This window comes from Cyphomyrmex costatus, unplaced genomic scaffold, assembly GCF_001594065.2.
Source record: "Cyphomyrmex costatus isolate MS0001 unplaced genomic scaffold, Ccosl1.0 scaffold69, whole genome shotgun sequence".
NCBI classification, from domain to species: Eukaryota; Metazoa; Arthropoda; class Insecta; order Hymenoptera; family Formicidae; genus Cyphomyrmex; species Cyphomyrmex costatus.
The window spans coordinates 23,847-31,277 of record NW_017280255.1 but is presented as its reverse complement, the minus strand read 5'-3'; positions in this window follow the sequence as shown (position 1 = coordinate 31,277).

The following is a 7,431-nucleotide window of genomic DNA, read 5'->3' as shown; positions in this document are numbered from 1 at the left end:
AACTGAAAAGTAATATGTATCTGAATTTTTTGAAATATTATATTTGAATATTTATTTATTAATAATCCATGATAATAATCCACGAAAAATAAATCAAAAGATAAATAATTATTAAATTATATATTCGATTAGAAAGGAAATTTTGACAAATTAAAATTATCTTACCTTTTAATTAAGGTTGACATTATTTTAGCAAAATACTTTAATAATACGATAAAAATAATTTAATAGAATGATGGACTTAAATCACAATCATTTAATATGCTATTTTAATACGCTATTAAAAGTTACAAATCTATTAAGAAACATTTTGAACAAAAAATTATCGTGTTCAAAAATTTAAATATACACCTGGTACTGTATTCATTAATTAATTTCTGGATGTAATTAATTAATTTCTTTAATGTATTTTTTGAAATCTATGTTATTCAAAATATACTTAAATAAAATCTTACTATTTCATTCGAATTAAAAACTCTTATCTTTTTTATTATAAACAAATACTTATGTTTCAAATAAAAATTTGATTATTAAAGTTTCAGTTAACAAAAAATTTCATCAAATGTTCAACTCCAAGTTGATTCAGAAATCTGTTATACAAGTCTTTAATGATATATGTATTTGTTTCTATATTCTTCAAAATTTTATTATATATATATATATAACTCCAAAGTTTTTTTTATATCCCCTATTTTCCATTCTGTTGCAATTTTTTGTCTAAACATTTTTTTCCTCCATACTAAAACACTCTTTTTGAAAAATTTAAATGTTATGTATTAATTTAAATTTTATCTAGCAACTGTAAATAAATAATATAAATAAAATTTTTACTTTAAAAATAGAAAACTTTAAAAGTATACGAAAATATCAGATATTCGATTATCAGAGACAATTCATAATTGTTACTCAATCTAGAACACAAAATTATACTCTTATCAAACAAAATGTGTTTCGTCATTTCCTGTTTTTCTATATTCTTCCTCTTCTATATTCTTTTTGTGAATTTTATAATTTCAATTTTTATAATATTTATAATCCTTTTATTTCGATACATTTTTAAGGTTTCTATCTATTGTAGACTTATATCAATAAATATAATGTGCGAAAAAAACGTAAAATTATAGAAATAAAAAACCAATATGTAGCATAACCGGAATAATTTTCTTACTTTTATTTTGAACATTATATTTATCATTTAACGGTGAATTTTACTTTCTAATCCGAGATTCAATTATAAAGATATAATATATAAGAACAAAACTCTGTGTATCAAATTAAAAAAATTCTATCACACACAACAGATAAAAAAGAAAAACAAAAAATTAAGGAAATGAAATAAAAACTAGCGCTAATTACGCTGACGCAATTGCGCGAGGTGTAATTTAAATTAAAGAAAAGTCGAAATAATTAAAAGGCCAATGAGAAAAAGGTCAAAAAATATCTTCGATATTTTGCTTCAAATTTGGATCCTTTTTGGAAACAAAATTAAAAAAATTAACGAATAAAGATATTACGTAATATTGAGGAATGCAAAACCGTCTACTAAATATCAGCCATTAGAATAAAGGAAGCCAAAAATTTATCGAAAATTCAATGTCTCTATTATATTTACTCTTATTATAAATATCTTTCAATTCATCAAAACTTTCTTTCGTAGTTTTGTATACTCATGTAATTATATTCTATTCACGGATCTGATCATACCGCGCCATGCACATACCCAAATATTCTAGACGTTATGTAAATCGACGCAGGTATCAGTGCGTAGAAATAATATATACCGTGTGATTATAGAAATTTTAAACGTAAAATGTAAATATAATATAAATATAATACACAAACATTCAATCTACTAATAAAGGTTTAGGTTGTTTTTAATGCTTTACAGATAAAAATGTTTACGTGTTTTACATCATTTAATTTCTATATTATATTATATTATTTCTACGTATTAATTGCATCAACTTACACACATTGCAAAATTCATTTTTTTCAATTTATTCTTCAAAGTATGACTCTTGTTTTTAGTAACGCCAACGTTATTTTTTACACATAAAGAAATAATTTGATATTATACGGAAGGAAACCAGTCGGATTCACGCTTCGCAAATTGTCCGCCAATTATCCCAGTTCTTTCGTACCATCTCGAGATAGATCGAAGCGAACGCGTGCATTTCCGTAAGTTGCGATATCATCACGAGCAGAGAAGAGTAAAAATCCTCAAGTAAAAGATTGGATACCATTCGTTTGGTACGCCATATTTTTCAGGATCTGCTTAAGATAGAATGAGATAAATTATGCATGATATAGAATGAGATATCGACGCATTTCACTCTATCTCATGAATTTATCTTATTCTATCTTATAAATATATAACGGACCAATCCAAGTTGTTTAAATGGTGCCTAATCTCTTGAGAATCTTTAGAGAGGAATGGATCGTAATTATGTCAAAAATGAACAAAGAATTAAACAGCTCTTCGAACTCCAGATAGGTTTTCAAGTTTCCACATATATTCGCATTCGCGATAAGCAAGCGAGGCGATAATTCGAGAGTCGAATTCCTTTGAGGAATTCAAACACGAGGAACGTCTTCGATCTTCAACGTCGTATAAAGTCTCGCATCGAATAAGATAACGTCAAATCGAAAAGACAAAAGCGTCAAAAGACGCATTGTAGAGCGAAGCATTTATGTATAGCGACGTATACAATGAGAGTTTCAGGCGTAAAATTTAAGCTTTAAAGGGATCGTAAAGTCCTCTGTTTTACCGATTCTGTACGACTTACACATGTACCATTTACGTACTATTGGTATTCATAATTTTTATTTTATTATTTAGCTGTATTAGATAATGTCTTAAGATGCTAATACAGATCTCTTGGTTCATGACATCTTAAGATTACATCTACTCGACATAATCTTAAATATAAGATCCGATTATGAATACCTGCCTAAGACACATCACTACATATTACATGAATATGGTACTACATCAAAATCGTACGCACACATATATACACTGAAAAAAATGATGTTACATCAGCAGCATGATTTTAACTGAAAAATAATTTTGTTAATTCAATGACACTATTAATGAAACAAATACGTCACATTCTTATTTTGATAAAATATTGTTTGTTTTATTAATACTGCTATTGAATTAACAAAATTATTTTCAATTAAAATAATGCTGATGATACATAATCTTTTTTTCAGTGTAACAAGTTTTCCAACTAACTCATCTTTCATTCTAGATATCTCAGCCTAATTCTAAGAACTCAACACTGTTTGTACGTATAATTATCTCTAGTTCAAACCAAGATACACAAAGTATACAAAACTCATTGATACTGATATATTAGTATCTTTTACGAGACACTTCCTGATTTCTTGAAAACTAACTATTACTCCGAATCTACAATAGAGTTTTAAACCTTAAGCCATAAGAAACGGACGAATCATAATCGATTATTCTCCTCGAATTCGACTGTAATTAGTTAATTTCTTACGGCTTAAGGTTTAAAACATCTATTGTAGATCCGGGGTTACACTTTATTAAAACAAATATGAAGCTTCAATGTTAGCTCTTGTTCAAGAAATATTGTCTAGAAATATTTATTTTTCTGAAGTTTTAATTTCACCTTTTGTTTAAGACATATATTATCTGAACATAAAAAATGGTATATTGATATCGGTGACCTTCCTCTATATAAAGCAAACATTGTTACGAACTGATGTTAGAAACCGGTAACAATACTATTCAAAAATAAATTATTCAACCTTTTTTTTATTTTTGGTGTAAAATCGACCAGATTTTACTACATTATTACTTATTTATGGTTACTTCAATTGTAGAAAAGAATATTTATATCTGTGTAAAGGCAATTAGAAAAAAATATTTATTTGAAAAATAACCAATAAAACAAACGACTTTAGGATTCCTTAAATCTCAAGCCATAAGAAATTGACTAATTGTAGTCGTATATTATTCTCTCTACATTCGATCGTGTGATTAATCAATTTCTTACGACTTATACCCCTTTCAGTAGTTTTAATTTTAATCTCAGTTCAATTAATTATTTATTCTTCCAGTTCTAATGTCCATTTCTATCGATATAATTTGAATCTCGGCTAAATTTGCATAACTAAAAAAAGATAAAGAACAAGTTAAACCGAGAATAAATTAAAATTACTCTTATACATTGGCAGAAAAGAGCATCTTAAATCTTAAGTCTTAAAATCTCGCTCAACACTTTAAGATCTCATTGTAGACGTTGTTTAAGATCGACTTGAGCATAGAAATTCTTTTTCACGAGTTTCGAAATCTCTCGCGTACATCATGTTTTATCACGTTCAGCAGATATGAGTCGTCGCGCGCGTATCGCGACGACAGACAGGAAAGCCATAGGCGAGCGGAAAGCAGTATAGAGATTTGCTCCTAATCCCGATGTGTGTCGGCTTGGTACGCGCTCCAGCTTGGTGGGACAAAAATATCCCCGATGAAAGGACGCGCGTCCCTTTTCTTTTGAAGACACGCGCGAACAGCTGACGAAAATAACAAACGCGACGCATACAGAGACACGACAATTCCAAACGTCCTTCGCTCACGAGTGATTGTTTAATTACTCACCGTTGACTCGTCGCGTCGCATCGGCCGTCATGCGAAGAGAATACTCAATGTGAAAAAAAAACCGTCACGTACCGTCGAGTATCTAATAAACGGCTAATAAATCTCAGACACCGGCTTTAAATCGCGACAACAATCGGACACTCTCGGGGCGCGTAAACACGACACCTGCCGCATATATACGCGCGGACAAAGGCGAAAGCGGCAGGGGCCCCGTTTTCACCAGATCGCCGCCAGATCAGATGAGATTGTGGACGAGCGCGGGGAGGAGTGACGGGGCACGCGGAGGAGCCGGATCGGCGAAGCCAAATCAAACGAAGCCGAGAGACGGAGGAAGCTAGAGAGAACGTACCTATCACGTACCTACATATATGAAAGTTCCACTCACCTAACCTTCCGGCGTCGACGGTCCTGCGGCCGGTTTGCGCGGCACGGCGCGTACCGTCCCAGACTTGCGGCACGCAGCAGGCGAGGACGCGCGTCCTTGCACGCGCCCGATGCGGGATGCACGTATCGGGGAGCACGCACGAGTTACGCGACGGCGGAGGCATCAATGGATAGTAGGAGAGACGCGTGAGTTAACGGTAACGTCTTGGCCATGTCGGGAGAGGAGCGAAAGGGAGTGGGTGGGAGGGGTGGAAAGGAGGAAAGCGGAGAAAGAGAGCGAGAGGTACGCGAGAGTGGGGAGAGAGACGCCGCGCCGCGCGCGCATACGCACGCACCGAGTCGCGCGGAGAGATCATCCAAGACATTATTCTGTACCTCACTCGTCACTTGCCGACGATCGCATCCCTCCTCGATGACACGTATGAAGGAAAGCAAGCTCTTTTATTCTTTTTCCTTTCCTTCCGGCATTCCTGCGTGAACCACACGTCAATACGCACCGACGCACTCGGCAATTCGGCACTGTAGCGTTTGGCATTTACAGCTGCTGCTTATATCGCCACCGAAAACAACGTGTCAGTGGCGCCAACGTGCGGCCATCCGTGAAAAGTTGCATATATACGACTTGTCGATAAATTATCCGTATATATATAAATTCTATTATAGGTAATTACAGACTATTGATATTATCGACGTGGATGTAAATATTTAAACTGATGGTCGATAACATAAATATTTAAATTGTTTTTACACACAATGCAGTGTTATATTATTATCATGATATGTATTATATAATAAACATGCATAATTTATACATTAAATAGGATAATTGCTTGGGTACATCAGCTATTATTGTAACTTTGTGACGTTGTGCTCAATTTTTTTGTATTTATTTTATACTTTTAAATTTTTAATTTTTTATGTGTGACAATAAATATTACAAAAATTTTAACATATCTAACATTGCTATATTAAAAATTAAATTTGGGATGTAATAAAATTATTAAGTCCGTGAAAACCATTTCCAAATAGGTATGACATCGGACAACGTCCATACAATATGCATAAAAAAAACTAAATTTGATATCTCGCTATGGGTATGGTAAACAAATTTGATAAATATAGATGTGCGCTAATTATTAGTTTGATTAAAAGTTGATAACAAATCATTTATATTTTTTCATTGATAATATAAAATAATAAGTAAGAATAAAGATTTATAACGTACCACTCTAATGTAAAGCAGCTCATTTCATAAGATGAGATAATATTACATCTACAATTACAATAAGTGAAGATAACGAAATAGCGTTTTTCACTGGCAGAGCACTCAGTGTACTTTAAATACCTTTGTACACAAATCGACATAAAAATATATATATATATATGTTTAATAAAAATAAAAAAATGAGTAAAAAAAAACCGTAAAATCTTCAATATATTTTATTGCGTTATTTGACAAAATACACAATAGACATTTTATCAATTGAGATATCTCGCTTTAATATCAGATTAAAGTAGTGTATAACGACTTTTTAATGTGCATTGAGCGCACTAGCCTTGCCAGTGAAAAACGCTATAAAGTTGCTGTTCTCGAAGAAATATTACACAAGAATTAACTGCATATACATCAAGTTACGAGTAACATCTTTCTTTTAGTATGCGTTATAATTTTAATTTTCTGCGACATTATTAACAATAACATTGAAAATGACTTCGTTTGAGGTAGAAACGTTTGTTTTGTTGAAAATTTATTATTAAATGTATTTTTGTTTCGCAGCTGTTTTTATAATTGTTCTTAACACGTCCCTGTTAAAAAAATTTTTAATTGTATTTATTGATCCCTAGCTCTTGTTTTTCATAATCGTTCACTTAAAATATTCATTTCGTAGTGCAAAAACGCTACATCCCTATACGAAGAATAAATTCAAATCAACAGCGTATATTAGTTCCCTATATTGCAGATGGCAGTAAAATACGGAAACAATTGTCAATATTTTCATGGTGATCAGAGTAGTTGACAGCGCTTGAGTCGTTGAGTTTTCGTTCGCAATTTTGTTCGTCGGAACGTTGAAACCGTATCGGTTTTTATCGTCAGTATTATTATGCGCGATCGTTATTCCGGTACGGTACGACAGGAAATATGATAATCACCCATATGGTCTAGCCTGTTTGATAATAACATGCTACTAATATATGATAAGCTGCGCAAGTCTGCAAGCTACTTTAAAGTGAGACTCGTCGGGCGAGTAATCGTCGACGGATCGCGAAGAGTTTGTAACAGCGAAAAAACGCAGGAGGTGACACATGTGTGTCACATCGTAAAGTAACCTAACGATCTTTCTGCTTGGTCTTCGCGAGTGTCCCATTTATTTTCAACACTACGGTGTAACGTGAATCAGGTATGAGTCCTATTTTAT